Raw genomic sequence first — 20,176 nt, 5'->3', positions numbered from 1 at the left:
AGAGATTGCTCAAATAGTTTAAAGCAATTAAGGTGTATTTGAACGCTGCTGTTTTACTTTTCAGTAATTACAAAAATATATCCTTAAGAAATAAAGACAAATAAAACCATTTTAATAATGTGTTTCGTAACTATAATTTATTTATTTTTCTTTTTAAAAAAAGTTTACAAAACACACAAGAATTTGGCACGGTAAATACATTCATTTTGTTGTTTTCAATAATAATAATACTACTACAAAAGTAATAATATATGTAAAAACCATCAAAATATGTTTGTAATAAAACTGGCAGTGTTATTTCGCATCGCAAATATAAAGTTAGCATGTATTACCCTCTTGAGAACATTTCTCGGAATGTGGTTATAAATATGCATATTTCTACTTAATAACTAAGTTAAATTCTAGCATGCCCAAGAAAACTGATATAAGTAAACCGATATTTTATGGAAGCGGGTTAAAGTATAGTTTATTTTAATAGGTGAGTTATTTATTTATTACGAATAAATACGTGCTACCCGGGGAGAAGGAGCAGGGCGACGGTCCCGGGCACTGAAATAAGGGGGCGCAAAATTCGGGAAGATAAAAGAAAAGAAGGGAAAAAGAAGAGAGGAATAATTACTTGGAATATTTTAAGAGGAAACTTTTTCTACTCATGTTAGGAAAATGCATGTGCACATATATAAAATGGAAGGAAAAAAGTAATAAAAAGTGCTCAAAATCAAGGAAAAACAGGGTTCATTTTTGAAAATGTTTTCGTGCTTCGCGCCAACCATAATGGCGCTTCGCGGCTGTTCTGTCGACCTTACTCATACGTACGGGAGTGCCGTCGTATACTTTCGCCACGGGCGCTGATTTTCACCGCACGGCACTGAAAAAATAAATTTAACAACAAAACTAATCTTCTTTATAATTAGTCCTTCTAATTAGTTAATTTCGTATTAGTTAATAGTACCTTAGCAGCTAATTCCTTATTAATGAGATAAAAATGTAAAATTTAGAGAAAAAAAGTGTTGGAATCATATGAACCGTTTATGAAATTCATACCTGAAAACGACACCAAATTTCATTTTTTTTTTTTTTCGATTTGAAAGATATAAAAGGAAATAAATCACTGAATATATTCAGCCTATCAATAATGCCGTCATGTAAACAGATAATGAGAGCAAGGTTCAGACCATCCGCATGAGTTCGCATCTGGACAAATTCTGCCTGCAGCTAACAAATGCTTAGATTTCCCTCATCTTTCCGACAAGAAACTGTGTTAACCATTGTAATGCATTCTGCCTACTCGAACCGTTCATCTGCTACTTTAATTGGAATAATGTAGCTGGAAAATATGTTTGGAGCTGATGTATTCTTGTGCAAAGGACACTACAATGCATTTTAGTTCTAGAGGTTTTCTTACATAAATAGTGGAAGAGCATAGAGGAAGCTTCACTGTGTTCTTTCAAGTAATACTCTGAAATAGAGAGAGTTCCTGACAACATATCTCAGGTACTGTATTTTTGTTTCTTCGCGATAGATGCTAGATAATGGAAAGATACTTTCGTATTAATAGATTTGATTTTAAGCAATAATGGAAATAAGATAAAAATTAGCATTTTTTAAATGTCTTCTCAAATCTAACCTAACATCAAACTGCCTTTTTTTTTTTTTTTTTTTTTTAAATATTCATAAGTATAAAAACAACAACAGCGAAATAATTATTTGTTTCCTGATATGAAATTAGCACCACTGATTGATTCAACAGATTATGCTTTTTAACTCCAGCAGATGGTTGGTTAAGTTACAGAGTGAACATTTATACATTGTAAAATTAGCAAAAATTGCTCTTCTGCACATTTTTAAAGGAATCAAACCAGGTAATATGAAAGTTAGTTATGATTTTGAAATTTGATCTCAATTTATTGGCAGCCAATTACATTTTAGGTTTTTGAAAAAAAAATAATAATAATAAATAAAAAAATAAACATAGGAATATACTAAGTATGTAAACTAAAGCCTGTTAAGATAGCATCTAATTAACTTGATTGCATGTCTCTGCAGATAAAAACGGATGCCATTATTACACTGAAAGTTAACAACTTGGTAAAAATATTTGTCGATAGAGTTAATGTTAGTGGTCAACCAAGACTACTTGCATTGCATTTTGGATTATTACTAGTTACTATAGTTAGGAACTTCAGGTGCTACACTTTATTTAATGTTTTCTTTGTAAGAAAAGCTGATTTGGACATTTTAATAGCAAGCAGATATTAAAGTTTTGGCTAGCTATATTTTGGTTGCACCTGTTTTCAATAAGCACATTTTCACAATGTCATAATCTTTTTGCAATTTTTTAAACTTCTTTTGTCCCATTGTTTTCGTATAATAATTAAACAAAGAACGCCGAACATGTGTGGCATCATTACTTTCGCTTAGGTGCAGTTCCGGTAGGCAAAAGTTATGGAATAGGAAGTGAAGAGAATTAGCAATATCAAATTGACAATTAAGTCTGTCACTAATTAGTATTGTTGAGTGCTTTTCTACATATAAATATTTACTTAGTGACCGGAGATGCAGCCTGACTCACTGAAAAAAAAATGTTAAGTGATATGTGTTTTAACAGCTTTCTGGACTTGTAACGTTAATACTATAGTGTTCTGGAACTTGTTTTAGGCAAACCCCTACTACATGAGGGAATTTTGAGTCCTTATGTATGATGTAATTAATTTTGGTACTGTTTGAATGAACATTTATATTTAAAATTTACACCTCTTTTGCATAAAAAGCACTTTATTAACCAAAATTTTGCACCTGAAATTTCTAGCTCTACTAATTTCCTATCAAAAGATTAGGGAAAACAAAATTATATATCACTAGAAAGAGGTAAGTACTTTCGTTATGTGCTTCATCAGATAGGAGGAAGGGGGGAGTCAATAAACGAAAAGAAAAGTCGCTGCGAAGCATTCAGTTAAGCACCATACTGGAACGCAGTCACATGATAAGTATTAGCAAGGAATCTGTTCACATTTTTTTCTCTACTTATCTAATGAGAATTTAGCGAAGCCCCTTATTGTATACTTCTTTTAGTCTTTTGTGACGTATTTGTTATTGTCTGATAAATCATCTGTTCATATCCGCTTCGGTATTTTTAAGTTCCATTTATATGTATTATACAATAGTCGAACCTTATAATAGTGGAACCTCTATCAATGCCAGTGCACAAATAATGATGGTAAGGTCTAAATGCGAGGCCAAGATGACGTTCCGATACTATTATTTCGTCTATCCCGACAACATAGCTTTATTCTACCTTAGTTCTCCATAAGTTCATATTTCGCCCTTTCATAGATTCTCTCTCATTATCAGCAATCAACATATTTCGCTCTTCCATAGATCCTCCCTCATTATCAGTAATCGACATATTTCGCTCTTTCATAGATGCTCTCTCATTATCAGCAGACATATTTCACTCTTCCATAGATTCTCTCTCATTATCAGCAATCGATATATTTCACTCTTCCATAGATTCTCTCTCATTATCAGCAATCGACATATTTCGCTCTTTTATAGATGCTCTCATTATCAGCAATCGACATATTTCGCTCTTTCATAGATGCTCCCTCATTATCAGCAATCGACATATTTCGCTCTTTCATAGATGCTCTCTTATTATCAGCAGACATATTTCACTCTTTCATAGATTCTCTCTCATTATCAGCAATCGATATATTTCACTCTTCCATAGATTCTCTCTCATTATCAGCAATCGACATATTTCGCTCTTTCATAGATGCTCTCATTATTAGCAATCGACATATTTCGGTCTTTCATAGATTCTCTCATTATTAGTAATCGACATGTTTCGCTCTTTCATAGATTTTCTCATTATCAGCAATCGACATATTTCGCTCTTTTATAGATGCTCTCTCATTATCAGCAATCGACATATTTCGCTCCCATAGATTCTCTCCCATTATCAGAAATCGAACCCTCAAGACACATATCTTTTCTCAAAACAGATTAGTGACTCCCAATTTAATGACACTCCATCTATGAAACACATTACTCTTAAGTGAACGGAAAGCATTTCAATTTTACTTCAGAATTTACCAGTATCTGTCCCACTGAAAAGAATTCCACCATTCCTGTATTTTAATTTTAATGTTGTTATGGCCACATACCCACAATGTATATAACAATGTATGTAACAATGTATTTACAAAAATGTAACCCACTTCACTGGTATAATAATTTTCGAATTATCTTGATCTTTGAGCATACTAGATTTTAACTTAACAAAACACAAAAATTATACATTCATACTGATGAGAATAAAACACAACGTGATACTGTATTCATATTGACACAAAACAATTAAAAATACATTTAAAAATTCTATAATTGACAGTACTTTTAGTTCATATTGGCAGTGTAAGTAAATAACATGTAAGGCAGTGTATGTAGTAATTCCTGAATATGATTTTGGCAATGAACTTTGTTACTATGTTACTATTTCTATTGAGTTACTATGTTATTTCATTAGAAATATTAGTTACAGCTAAAATAAAGATGTTCTTATTTTTAAAAAGCAGCATAAAAGACTGCTAAGGATAATAAACTTTATGTTTAAAAATTCATCATGGATAATTTTCTTAGTTCCTTAAATAAATAAAACTGACCTGTGATATTGGTTAACAAAGATATTGATAGTTTGACATCATTTAGAACCTACTTCACATAAAAGTATGTAAGTGTAAGAATATTAGTATAAACTTGAAAAATACACTTCTTTTTATGCCGAAAGGACATAGGATGTTAAACTAAAAAAAGAACCATTTTATTTGAAACATTTTTTTTTTTACAATTGTTATAAATTGGAATTGCAGACAATAAATTCCAAATATCATCTTTTCTATTTACTGTTGATTTAAACTATTGTACTTATGTTGCTGTTTCATAAATTTAATAACTTGGAGGAAAAAGAAAAAGCCTGTGGATTTAAGTTTTACGAAGTACACTTAAATCCAGTACAGATTTTAATCGATAATATAGGAGACAGAGGGGACACTGCTTCCTAAATTTGTGTTTTGTGTAGACAAAACATGTGTTATTTAAAAGAAAACTTGTGCCCCTCTTCTTCTTAAAGAGCCTGACATACTAAAAATAATACAAAATTTACCATGTTTGTTTTGCTTGTTTTTTTCATAACTGAAAGGAGATAATGAAATGCAATATACAACTCAATTATAGATAATATTATTCAAAAACAGAAAATATGAACCTGAAGAATTTTCAGTGTTGTCATCCATAGAAATTGCAGTGTTACCAGAATAACATTTCCTCCAAAATCTAAGTTAAGGCAGTTACTAGAGGAACGAATTTAACTGCATTTGATTACGTATCATGTTGATTTGGTATCCTGTGAACTACTTTTTAAATAACATTATTATTTAATTTTAATAACTATATGTTAAAACTATTTTGATTATTACAAACTAAATACAGCTATTATTTAAAAAGTAGTTCACAGGATACCAAGTCAACATGATATGTAATCAAATGCAGTTGAGTTCGTTCCTCTAGTCGCTGCCTTACCTTACATTTTGACGGAAATGTTATTCTGGCAACATCGTAATTTCTGTGGATGGCAATACTGAAAATTCTTCAGGTTCATATTTTCTGTTGTAGAATAACATTATCTATGATTGTGCTAAGATGCATTTCATTATCTCCTTTCACTTATGAAAAACAAGCAAAAGAAAAATTGTAAATTTTGTATTATTTTTTAGTATGTCAGGCACTTAACTTGATTCCGCTAATTCCGTCCATCTAAGATATTTTTTATTTAAATTACTAATAAATATTTCATAATACGTAGAAATCATACAATGTTTATGTCTCATTGTTAAGACTTCTCAGGCTAGTGGAGAATGAACTCCACTGAGAGTCGAATTCTAAATCATTTGAACCGAGAAGAAACGCGCAAGAAACTTGACAACTTTGGGGACTCTCGATGGTTCAGCAGTATGTGCCATTATCTCATTTATTTCCACCGAGAAAAGATATTACATAAAATGTTTAAACTTAAATCCAACTTATATAGAATATAATTATTAAAAAAAAGAAAAAAAGAAAGGAATTATGTGAAACACTGAATGGTTTTTTCTTTTACCTTTGAGAGAAATAAAATGATGAAATTAATAAAAAAACATAGCACGAAACGAATAACAAAAATACATAACATTTTTGACACATTCAATTAATAATAAAAATTTATAACGTAAGCAAAATACAACAAATATTGATTCTAAATGAAAACTCAGATAATTAATTCCTTAATCTTCTGGAATATTGTCTACGTCCTGAATGCAATAATTTTATGAAAGAATGGAAATCTTATTGAAATACTTATACCTACTGAGGTAAGCGAAATCAATAAATCAAAATAAATGTTAGCACAAGTAATGTTAATTATGATTTATCTGCGTACAAGGCTCAAGTAGATTTTTATTAGCATATAATTCATAGTTTGTATTAACAAACCTGTGTAGCTTCTACACAAAACGGCTAATGTCAAAAGTTTGAGATTTTAAAGAGACGAACAAGCATTTTGCTTCTTTTCTCATTTGAATTAAGTGCTTTACTGTTGCTAGTATTTGCCATGACTCAAATAGTACCTTGGAAATATTCCCTATCAGAGTGGTTTTGCATTAGAAAATATTGTAGAGATTGGTTAATGTTTCTAAAACTGTGCTCATGAAAATGTTACGTTGTCTGTCTTAGATCTAAGCCATAAAATTTTGTTCCTGTTATCAGTTGATTGTATTACACATTTATTATACTGGTAAATATATGAAATATAATTTGATTCTGAATCTTAGGTTACTTCAATCAGAAAAAGCATTCATTATATTTTTGTACTATATGATAATGGTTTGATCTTTGGAAAGGACAAAATAAGTGGAGTGAGCAATTATTCCCGTGTAATTTTGCTGTGTTCCAGTGTTTATCGCAAGTTTAAGTGGATAGTTTATGTACATTAAGGTTCATTCCTAAATTAAAAACCAAACTAAATACTTCAGGAACGAATATTTGGCTACAAAATGGAACAAGGCTCTTCAGGTCTTCAAGATTTACTTGTGGTTTATTTTCCACGTGAAATTTAGGTATCGTACTGTATATACACACACATACGTAGAGTTGTGGTAGTGTAGTTAGCAAGGCATTTAGCTACCAACCAAAGAGCCCGGGTTTGACCCCTAGTGGGGTCAGGATTTATTCCTTTATTTTACTCTTGTCCTAATGCGTTTCAGGAGTTCACCTAGCCTTTGTGAAATGAGTTCCTGAGAGTACAGGCAACCGGCATGTAGTACTGACGACATCAAATCCATGTCATACTGAGGTCATGGAACTCTGAAGCCTTATTTACAGACTGCCCGTGGGCCGTATTAAGTTGTACTGAACAGAGAAAGCCACTTTACAGTCAGTACTTAGTCGGACTCTCGCGGGCTTAGGCTATCACATGATATTTAGGCTCGCCCATGCTAGAACTCCTTCAATAATGTTTGAGGTCTCTGGACCTCGTTCCCACTAACACTGTGTTTGTCCAGGCAAAGAACATAGACAAAAGTACACACAAACAAGCACTTTTCTATATGCACTGCTGAAACCGTTTTTGATCGTCTGCATGGCAAAAGAACCAATCAACTTTTGCTTTTGCCGCAAGGAGATGGCGCTGGCATCGATTTTCGCAGGTGACGCCATGCTTTGTCACAGTAATCAGCATGCTTATAGCTGCTTCGCTTGTATGTGCGAAGTAGATCCAGTACGGGAAGATCAGATAGAAAATTAACCATACTGCATATCTGTCTGCTACTAATTTATTCTGCTATTGTAACCATTAGAAAGCCCAACTTAAATAAAAGCAACCATATGTTTATTTCAATTCAGTTTCTTGTAGTACTGTATCTAGGCTTGAACATCAGTTTCTTTGCTTCTTTAGTTGTTTATGTACGTCACAAGTTCACGACTCTTTCACCACATGCTAATCAACGATTAGCTTAAAATTTCTACACAACTGAGATCACATCGAAAGTAGTTTCTTCGTCGCAATTAAAAAGCGCTACTGAGTATTGGTCATGTGAGATCTCAAGTCTTTACCTGTATATATTCTTTGTGGCTATGGGCTCGGGCTCACTGTCTTCAATAGGGCTCGCATTTGCTTGTGCCTACGATTACTAACTTTATTGACTGGGCGTTCACCCAGGCTTGACTTTCACTTGAACAGCTTGCGCTCGCTCATGTTTGCTACTGACTTGATCAACTTGTGCTCACTCAGGCTTGCTATTCACTTGCACAACTCGCACTTGCTCAGGCTTGCTATTTACTTGAACAACTCGCATTCGCTGAGGCTTGCTATTCACTAGAACAACTCGCACTCTCTCACGCTTGCTATTCACTTGAACAACTCGCGCTCGCTCAGGCTTGCTATTCACTTGACCAACTTGAGCTTGCTCAGGCTTGCTATTCAGTTAAACAACTCGCACTCGCTCAGGCTTGCTATTCACTTGAACAACTTGCGCTTGCTCAGGCTTGCTATTTACTTGAACAACTCGCACTCGCTCAGGCTTGCTATTCACTTGAATAACTCGCGTTCAGAGAGTGAGAAGATTACTTTACATTTATATTTACATTAACCAAAATTGTGCTTTGCACTGGTTCCCGAGGGTTATAGGTTTGCGAAAAGAGTTCGTTTAGTTGACAATTCCAACACAGAATCATCTATTTTTATTAATGTTCAACCTTTTAATTAAACAAATAAATATCAAATAATTACTGATGTACATTTACAGTTTTCTTTCTCTTGAGCTATTTGAGGGTACAAAAAAAAAAAAAAAAAGCTATATTCCATTTCCTGTAAATTTAGACTGACATCTGTGGCTCAAGTTATTCTAGTGTTGTGCTTCTTTTTCTTTCGGTGTTATAGTTTTTTTTGTTATTGTCTTTCTTTCTCCTTTTTATTTGTGTATTTTTTTGTCCGTAATATTTTTATGATTTTTTACCGAAGCTGGAAATATAATACAATTCACTTACTATTTTCTATATATATATGTTTATTTTTTTCGTTTGTTAATTTTTCAATAAATAGATAATATTGAAATCCTTTTTCTTGCGGGGAAGGGCTAAGGTATCTTATACAATAGTATATTATTAAGGTGCAAATATAAAATTACATTTATGTTAATTCGTTGTTATTTAAAGCTAAAATGATTTTGACCGAAAAAGGTCTTTGACCCAGATGTTTGCCTTATATTTCTGCTAGACTATATATATATATATATATATATATATATATATATATATATGTGTGTGTGTGTGTGTGTGTTTTTCAAATTACATTGGAATACAATATGATCTATATTATCAATTGTCTTAATACACCAACAGTGAGGGTTTCCCTCTCCTCGATTAATTGTGCATAATTGAACAGAACACAGTTATTTGTGTAATCTCAGTCTAAGTAGTGGTACTATACGATTTCTGTTCGATTCTTTTACTTTTACCCATGGTTTGGAATCTGTTTCACTTGAAACTTCCCAGTAAAATTTACCAGGACCTAATTTGTGTGACATTCAACAACCATTTAAGATTTACACAAGAATCAACCTTCATTGTTGTTGTGCGCTATTTTAATTGTTCATCACAAACAAAAAAATATGTCTAATTATGGATATTAATTTTAATATATTGTACCATTGCTATTTCTGGACCTATTCGTTCTATAAATAGCAGAACACTTAGTATTTTGTGATGGCTTCATGACAGTAGTAAATAAACGCTGAATAAACTGTAAAAGGAGACTGCAAGACTCATGAAAGTCACTCTTTTAAATATATATTTCTATACCTTCTTACTTGCAACTAGAATGTTCAACAGTTATTTCACAAGGCCATTTCGACGTGATCTCTATGGTTATAGCTGGTATTCTTAATAGATTTTGCTATGTGTCTACAGGGAAAATATCAAATCAGTGAAAAAATATGTGTTGGTTGACTTTGGTTGAATCATGCAAGTGTTGCTTGTCATACTCTTTATAGGACTGCCTATGATTGACTAAGTAAAATATGTATCTGGGGTGAAAATTTAAAATTTTAGTAACATTACCTTCATAATTAATTTAAAAACTGATAAAATTGGTTTCAATATTAGGTAATTGATTAGGTATGAGAACGTAATGTGATCACTCATAAATGTTTCTAGGAAATTGACTTCGGGTATGAGAACGTAATGTGATCACTCATAAATGTTTCTAGAAAAGTGACTTCGAGTATGAGAACGTGATGTGATCACTCATAAATGTTTCTATAAAAGTGACTTCGGGTATGAGAACGTAATGTGATCACTCATAAAAGTTTCTAGATTTGTGTGAAGCTTGTTGCTTCAGTGAGAGAAAATCTAACAAATCTTAAAAGAAAACCAAAGGTTTTAAATCAAACTCGAGGAAATCGAAATACTACATTGAGACAAAAATACTTGACATTTGACCAGACGTACAGGAGCCCACAACTATTGACTACATACATTTATTATCCTGCACGATTATGTTTGAAGCCATGTTGCTACAACGGCTGCAGTTACAACTGCAACTACACTCGTACGGAACTATCAGCGACATAAAATGAAAAAAAAGCTCTCCATATTCTTCATAACATGAGTTACTAAGACTTAATTATTTGTATATATATATAAAAAAAGACTTACAAGGAGGCAGTGTCTGCAAACCAAGGAGCAATTACTCTTGCTTTAAGACGGTCGTCTATTGAGAGAGCATTCAACATCGTAAATGAGCATGGGGAAAAAATGGATAAATATGCATATTGATTACAGTGAGGAAACTATGTCGATAAATTAATAGATTGGTTCATTTGAGTTCTTGCTATTACTTGAAATCCAACCTATTAGCAACACTGAAAGTCTCCAAAGTAAAACAAATCCCAAATTATTTCATATAATTGATTAGTGATATAATAAAAATAGCCCATTATCACTGCTTCTATTTTATACGATTGTGTATAATTTGGTTACAAATACTGTAACCAAAGGCAGTTTCAATACACATGAAACATATCAATGCGAAAATGATATTATTTTTTTATTTCTTATGATCTAAGTTGTTTTATTTCTTCTGCTGTCACTCTAAAATTCATTCTATTTATTTATTTACTGGAAAATAGTAAGGAAAGTTGGTAGCTATAAACTTTTATATAAAAAAAGAACATGTATATGTAAATTTGAAATCTTACATTGATGAATCCTAATCTAGTGTAAAATTGTATATATATATATATATACGTAATAAAAAGTAACTTAAAAATGTAAAATACAACAATTGACACCGAGCACACAACTAAAAAAAAATGTACAAAATGAACACAACTATTCTTGTGGCAGTAGTAGTAGAAAAACACATGAGTATTTATTTCTTCTAGTGTTCCTCGTTTATTTAGAATGGACGTCAAGTAGTGATCTTTTTGTCCTCCATCACACAAGCACCTGAAATGTAGAAAGAACGAGTTTTTTAAAATTTAATGTGTTTTTATGGAGTAGATTCTTTATTTCAACATTTACAATAAATTCTACAGTATCTATTAAGGAATATATATATATATATATATATATATATATATATATATATATATATATATATATATATATATATATATATACCAGATATGCCGGTTAATAATTCTTAATTTTCTATGAAAGAAAATAGTTGCACCTTCGGAGAAAGCTAACAAATGGTTTGTTCAAAGTATGCGCCATCGCTCGCTATACACATGGCCCATCTGTCCTTTAACGTGTGGATGCCTTCCCACAAAAATCGTTTACTTTTTGACGTGATCCAGTCACCAAGACATTTTTCAACATCTTCGTAATTCTGGAAGTGTAGTTGGAAAAGTGTGTGAGACACCGATGCAAATAAGTGATAGTTCGACGGGGCCAAGTCGGGTGAGTACAGCAGGTGCGGCAATACTCCCCAGCCCAGTGCAGAAATGGTGTCTTTGTCGTCTTTCACTGTGTGTGATGAGGCGTTGTCTTGGTACAAAATCAGTTTTCCGTATCTTGTAACCCACTGTGAACGCTTGTCGTGTAATGCTTGGTGCAAATTGAGCAGTTGTTGACGGTAGCGAGCAGTATTCACTGTTTCACTTGATTTCAGAAGCTCATTATATACCCTTCTGATTCCACCAGATGCACAGCATTGTTTTCCTGCCGAAGCTATTCGGTTTTTGCGGTCGATGTGGAGGGTTGCCCTGGGTCAATCCATGCTTTTTTGCATTTTGGGTTCTCGAAGTAGGTCCATTTTTCGTTTTCTGTCACTACCCGATGTAAGAACGTCTTTCGTTCATGACGATCAAACAACACTTCACACACCGTTTTTCGCTTTTTCATTTGTCGATCGTTGAGATGATGTAGTACCCATTTTCCTGCCTTTTGGATCTTTCCCATGGTGTAGACGATCAGACATGGTTTGGCGACCAACATTCAACTTTTCTGCCAGTTGTTGTTGACTTTGCGTAGCGTCTTCGTCCAACAATGATTGCAATTCGGCGTCTTGAATTTTTTCGGTTGGCCCGGCCGAGCTTTGTCTTTCAGGCCAAAATCACCACTTTTGAAGCGTCGAAACCACGTACACACGTGTCTTGCCTTAGCATATCGTCACCGTAAGTTTCCACGAGGATACGATGGCTTTGACTTGCGTTTTTCTTTTGATTGAACAGGAAGAGCAGTACATGCTCCTTATTTGGTTTGAAACTAGACATGTTTAACACAGCAAAACACTATCACGTTAACTCGAATTCGGTAGTGATTCAACGGTGTTTTTATAGGCACAGTACTAGCAACACACTGACATACCAGTTGAGACTGTGAATTAGCTTGTGCTTCCATCGTCCTCGAGCGACGAAATTCAGAATTATTAACCGGCTCACCTGGTAGCTCTCTCTCTCTCTCTCTCTCTCTCTCTCTCTCTCTCTCTACACACACACATACACACATACACACACACACACACACACATATATATATATATATATATATATATATATATATATATATATATATATATATATATATATATATATATATATATATATATATATATATATATAGAATTATTACAAATGATTTTAGGTTTTAAAGTCTTATAACTTCAAATATTTAAGGCCTACCTATTTGTACTAATAACCAATCGAAAGAGCATACTTTAAAGTTTTGTTTATGTCAGATTCCGTTGTGACTCACCAGGTGGCAGAATGATAACAGTTTACAAAATGGCGAATAATCAACAGAAAGCATTTTATATGATGAAACATGTGAAGACAGAATCCGTCTCCACCGTGCAGTGTGTGTTCCGAAGACAGTACAACATACATCCACCAACCCACCAAAGCATTTTGCGATGCTATCGACAGTTTAAGGACACAGGCTGCCCCATGTAAAGGAAAAAAACTCCGGGCTACCACCTATCTCGGAGGAAACAATGGAGAGCTCGAACGTGTATGGGCTGAGCTTGACTACCTCATAGATGTGTGTCGTGTACCGCGAGGAGCGCACATAGGACATCTGTAATGATGTGTAAGAAACTTGAAAAAGGTGCTTTTTCAAATGATGTATCAATCATTATTTTGTATGTAATACTTTGTGAAATACATTCATACAAAACTCGATGAATCATTTATAATAACCCTGAATATATATATATATATATATATATATATATATATATATATATATATATATATATATATATATATATATATATATATATATATATATATATATATATATATATATATATCCCTCTATAGATCACATTGTGTTAATAAAATGATAGGGGTGAGTGGAAATTCGCTCGTATGCATTGTTTTCGAAAAAAAAATGTATGTTGTAAGATAACCACACAATCTAAGATAAAACCATTAATGAAGTGTACCCGGGCGGCACGGTGGCTCAGTCGTACAACGCTTACTTCTGATGTATGGGGTCCCTGGTTCGATCCCAGCCCAAGTAACTTTGTGTTGGACAACATCGTGTCAGTGTGTTTTCTTGGGATACTCTCACATTCTCATTCCACCAATTCCATCATCATTCACTTACTTTAATCATTCCGTCCCCCTTAGCCTAAAGGGCATAATTGTGGGAAGTTAAACTGAAAGATTTCATTTCATTTTGAAGTATACCCTAATCAAGCATTTCATTATAACATTAGTAGGACGACAATACAGAGCATAATTAAATGACAATATACAGCATAATTAAATGACAATATACAGCATAATTAAATGACAATATACAGCATAATTAAATGAGGGTTACAATTGATTTTCCTTATACTCTTCAATTGTAAAGAATTATTGAACTAACTGAACAATTGTTTAAAGAATTATTGGACTAAGTGAACAATTGTTTAAAGAATTGTTGGACTAAGTAAACAATTGTTTAAAGAATTACTAGAACAATGAACAATTATTTAAAGAATTGCTGGAATATAAGTGAATACTTGTTTAGAACAATTGTTTAAGTAATTATTAGAATAAAGTGAACAAATGTTTAAAACTTATCGGAATAGAAGTGAACAATTGTTTAAAGAATTATTGACAGATAAGTGAACATTGTTTAAAGAATTATTGCAATAAGTAAACAAATGTTTAAATAATTATTCGAATCAGTAAACAACTGGACTTCGGTGCAAGAAGGGGAGAGATCTAATTGTACATTTGGTTCAGGACATTCAGGTCATTTGGAAACATTAAAAAAAAAAACTATTATTAGAAAGAAAATTCTTACAATAATTTCTGTCAATCTATCGAATTAAGATAATATGTATCTTGTTTAGTCGTATATTTGACGCTAATAATTTACGTACAATTTCCTAGTTTTTCTTCTAGGAGAGCAATTTGTTCGCTGAGAGATGAAATTCTGTCATTTTGCAATTCGTTGTTTTGTAGCTTCTGCACTAGCTGCCGTTGCTCATTCTGGCTTTTCTCCTGAAAACACGAAACAATAGAAATATTAGAAATTAAGTACGACCCAACATAATTTCAACATAAAGAATTGAACTATAATAGAGTAAATGTTATACATTTCTCATTTTTTTCTCATTTTAGATGTCTTCTCTACGATTACTATAGCTAAGACTAACGGCATATTATTTATAGTATTTTAAATATAGTTTTAGGGGAAGGAACTGGCTACACTAGCCCTTCGTGCTCTTTGAATTAGTAGTCGTGTTAGGTTAATGGATTAGGCCTTCTTTTCTGGCGAAACACTCAGACAAAACTATTTAACTGTTTAGTCGTTGCAAACGTAAAATATTTCCTATACAAGCAGAATATGCTATTTCTTTTGGTTACAGATTGTAAAGACCTGTTCCAGAAACCTACCACTCTTTTAATAACAATATTCTCATATGCGAATACGTAGGATATTTTAATATTTTTGCTTGTGATAAAGGTTTCAAAAAGCCAAAGACGATTCCTACGTGTTTTATTCCATCACTGGATACTAACAGAGGGCTTTTCAAAGGGAGGTGAATTACAAGTTTTTTTTATTTTTTATTTTTAACGGCTACGTATACGTATGGACATGACACAGCTATTATAGCTAGGCCCGAGAAGGGACTACAAGTGATGACGGGTAGAGTAGTCAACACTGGAAAACAGTATAAAATGGAAATCAACATCGAATAGTCGAAAGTCATGAGAACACGCCATTACATGGAAACACGCCATTACGGATCAGAGTAGAACAAAGAGAGTTTAAAGAGGTCTATCACTTGAAATACGTGGGAAGTATTTTGATGAGAGACATTTATTGCGGAGATAGAAGGAAAGCTAAGAGTAACAAGAAGAAAACTGATTCACGATTGAAAATTACAAGAAAATATCGCGATCTGAACATTGAGAAACGTGGAAGAAACCTATTTAGATCCAACCAAAGGAAAAAATAAAAAAAAATCTGTTAGTTCCAGGATGTGCCAATATGTAGAAAACGTAATAATAATAATAATAATAATTAGTAATTTTTATTAGTAATATCTTTTTCTTTTATCCTACAAGTAAACGGTGCTTATCCATCACAAAAGGCAATTGGCACGAGCTGGGAACAAATCAGGAACCCACGCATGGATCGAATTGTCACTTCTGAAAAATAAATCTGCTACGACATTCATATGATATTCGTAGACGGTCAGATGAGGACAATGGTTGGAAAGTGGTAAACGTTCAGGGTAGTTTCAAACCCTTCACCCTCAGAAGATGATGTTGCTGGTATGGTGGTCAATGATAGGAATGATCTATCAAGTCTTTCTCAGGCGAGGTGAAACCATCAATGCAGATTGTTATAGTGACGAACTCCATGAAATGAACCGTAAAGTTGTCCTCAAGCATCCAGCAGTAGTCATCAGATATAGTGTTTTCACGTTGCACGTCACTCCTTGCCTACAGATACAGATTCTCCATGAATTGCAGTATGGAACCCTTTCTTAACCAACGTATTTTCTGTAAAAGTCTCACCCACCGATTACCACCTCTTCTGGCGCCCCGATCACTTCTTGACAGGGAAGAACTTCATTGATAAGCGGTCGCTGCAATGTATGGTTGATACTTTCTTTGCATAGCAGACTCCAGTCTTCTTTCGTTGGTTGAGCGATGAAAAAAGTATGTGGCTGCAGTCAAGGACTACTTTGACAAGTCAAATATTGAAAGTTTTTTCTTTTCACCTTTCTTTCCTTTTTCGTTCTTCCTTTTAAGATTTTGGAAGTGGTATACGTCAGTTGGACATTTCAATTATATCAACCCAGTAGAAACCTGTATTTCATAAAGCGGAAATGAACTAGCGCTGCTAACTATTTAATTCTCATGTTTTCTGGAACATTGCAAAATTGTTGCAATCGGCTCGTGTTGAGCTATCAACGTTCGGCAATTGAAATTCTCGCCGAAAAATGAAACAATAACCATGTTTATATGTAAAACTTTTCATCAGGAAAACAATTCTAATAACTAGGAAATAAATAAACCCTATCAATTGTGATTTACAGTCATTGAGCATTGAATCTATAAACTAACTTGAATAAAAGAGCATCTTCTAATAAGATCACTATACGTTGTGTTACCGCAATTTGCGGCACCACTTATGTCCTCATTACTTACATATCGAACTGTGCAACACATAAGTGTCAGAAACGCGTTCAGTCAAATAGAGCAACTTTCCTTAGTACCAGTAAATTAAATTATTACTAAGTAATATTACAATTTGCCTGGGAATTTTCTGTTTGCTAAAATATGTCAATTTTTCATTTACATTATAATTCATATTCAGTTGAAACGAAGTATGGGTCTGTGAAATCTCGATAAGAGGCCTCATCCCGACGAAATTAAAATACAGCTAATTTTACAGTAATTATGTGATATCTTCAAATAGATAAAAGATAATTGAAATGTGGAACAAGAGCGTCTTAGATAATATTATTTTGCGTGAGGTACCATTGGCACAAGTCACCTAGTAGCTTTCCGTTTACAGCCATTTAGAAACGCGAAAATAAATGCCGATTTTCGAAATGACTGGAAATCGAAAGCAGATAAGTGAATCGTGATAACGGTATCTAATGTAAAATGATATTATCTAGGGCGCTCTTGTTCCACTTTTCGATTTACTTTTATCTATTTGAAGATATCACATGATTACCGTAAAATTAGCGGTATTTTAATTTCGCCGGGATGAGGCCTCTTAAACATAGACTTTATTGTATTATACAGCGCATAAAACTTGGTAAAATATTCGAAGTTAAATAAGGATGGATTTTGACGTTGCGGTAGATATTCGTGTACTAAACTATACGTAAACTACATTTAAAACTAATAAACATAATACATACAATTTTGTCCATTCTTCCTTTCAAATCTGATATTGCGTCTATGACAATCACCAGCTTCTTATCGAGATCTGTAAGCGATGTCTCTGCAGTCGAGGGAGACAGGGTTGAGCTTGGCTGTTGCGTCACTAACCACTGAAATTTCAAGTGAACATATCTATTAAAATGCAGAATAATATATGCTAGTCATTGATAGATACAGAATATCATACAGTTCAATAGATTACATTACATTTCGGTTCCTTGTTCATGTGCACTGCTTTATGCAGGGTCCATCATTTATTTTGAAATGACTTTGTAACTTTTAAATTAGTTGCTAAAATTCGAAGAAAAATGTAACATGAACATACATTTGTCTGACATACTCCGCAATACTACTCAATTAACAGTGTTGCTGATCTAACATAAATTTATATTGTTTTTAAATGGCTCTATGTAAGCTTATTACATATTTCGAACCTAGATCTACATGTTAAATGAAAATTTACAACTACCACATTTATTATTCAATGTTACAATATTAGAAATAGGATTGCCAACCGTCCGGTATTTTACCGGACAGTTCGGGTTTTGACTTCCTTGTCCAGTGTACGGTACGATCTCAAAACCGGACGTTAAATATCCGGTAATTTTCCCTCTTACTAGTCCCATTCTCTGTTCTATTCATATTATTTTGGAATGACGAAAGGAATCGTTTGTCGATAAAGATGGTTGAAACAGAGCTTATGATTCGCTTTGATATCGACTTGTTGTGCGAGGAATTTGCTGAAGAGTTGAAGGCAGGAAAATTTACTGAACTTACCAAAACTGCTAAAGATCAACAAAAGTACATTTTCAAGCACACAACTAGCACTGTTTCATCCTCAGCTACATCTTCCAATTAAATAATGCATCCAGAACCAGTGAAAATATGTAGGTATTATGAGACATTACCAGCCCCATTGAAACTGTTGAGACTTATTTTGCAATTTTATTTTGTTCATGTCATAATTATATTGCCGATTAAATTTGCTTTTCTGTTTTAAATACAATATATTATCGATGGTAGACTACAAAAATTTACCTGTGCCGACTTAACCAAAACTGGAATAAATAAGTTTCATAAATGCTTCAAAAGTAACTAAAGTTATTAAATTCGAACTCTGAATCGCTTAATTTTATGTGAAATAACCACTTTCAGGTTGTTCTCACTTTTGACGAGCGATGATGTCACAGTCTTAAGAGAATACATACCCCAGGAGGGTGTCCGGTATTTCCATTTTCAAAATGTTGCAACCCTAATTACAAACGTCTGTAAGTGCCAAACTTTTGGAGGTCTTTATAACAGTAACAGCACAAGTGAAACAGATGAAGCAATGCACATTCAAAGTATCTTAGTTTCAAATAGTATGACCAATGATATGGCGTATTTATACGTGGCGTGTTTTTTAAGTAAGGTCCGTTTTGTTCTACACACTAGTAGTTCGCGCGCATACCGCAACGAGCATGTGCGTCGTGTACCGACATGCCTCGGGAACAACTGTGCTCAGTTTCAGCTCTGTAGCTGACCTGTACGGTTGTGTTCTGTGCTTTCACAATGTTTAAGACTATCAAGTCGCCCGCCGCGTGTGAGGTTCGCTCAGTGATATGCTTTTTGTCAGCAAGAAATCTGTCTGCCGCAGAAATTCATCGACAGATTTGCGAAGTGTACGGTGATACTGTTATGAGTGCAAACAAAGTGCGTAAGTGGATACGAGAATTCAAAAACGGCCGTGACAATGTCCATGGTGAGGACCTCTCCGGTCGCCCTTCTTCGATTACAGACGATTTGATGGCTTCAGTTGAAGCAAGGGTTCGTGAGAACAGGCGCTTCACAATAACATATCTCTCAAACGAATTTCCTGACCTATCGAGATCAGTGCTTTACAAAATTGTTTCTGAACACCTAAAGTTTAGGAAATGATGACGACGATGTGAAAACGGCAGTGAACTCTTGGTTATCGGAGCAGGTGGCAGGTTTTTATGAAGAGGGTATTTTGAAATTGGTTGAGAAGTATGATAAGTGTTTGAACAAACTTGGCAACTATGTCGAAAAATCGAGTTAAGTATGTACTTTCTGAAAATACATTTACTTTTTTGAAATAGCCTTTCGTTGTGTACTTATGTTCAAACGGACCTTACTTAAAAAACACGCCTCGTAATAAGTATAGGAACAAAGATACAATAGATTGAAAGTTTTACTTCCTTCAAAAGTTTAAATTTTGTAAAAGGTACTAA

General features: G+C 33.5%; 1 long non-coding RNA gene across 1 annotated transcript; it reads right to left on the bottom strand.

The window, feature by feature from the left end:
- Positions 1-1,014: 1,014 nt before the first annotated feature.
- On the bottom strand, positions 1,015-18,055 carry LOC145676479 (uncharacterized; the record flags this gene model as incomplete). Its single annotated transcript, XR_014129390.1, has 3 exons — positions 1,015-11,538; positions 14,915-15,035; positions 17,924-18,055. It is a non-coding gene; the product is annotated as an uncharacterized LOC145676479 (long non-coding RNA).
- Positions 18,056-20,176: the final 2,121 nt, after the last annotated feature.

Source organism: Thermobia domestica, unplaced genomic scaffold (assembly GCF_964235325.1).
Source record: "Thermobia domestica unplaced genomic scaffold, izTheDome1.hap1.1 HAP1_SCAFFOLD_160, whole genome shotgun sequence".
Lineage (NCBI taxonomy): Eukaryota > Metazoa > Arthropoda > Insecta > Zygentoma > Lepismatidae > Thermobia > Thermobia domestica.
The sequence above is the reverse complement of the archived record's forward strand: the minus strand, read 5'-3'. Positions and strand labels throughout refer to the sequence as shown.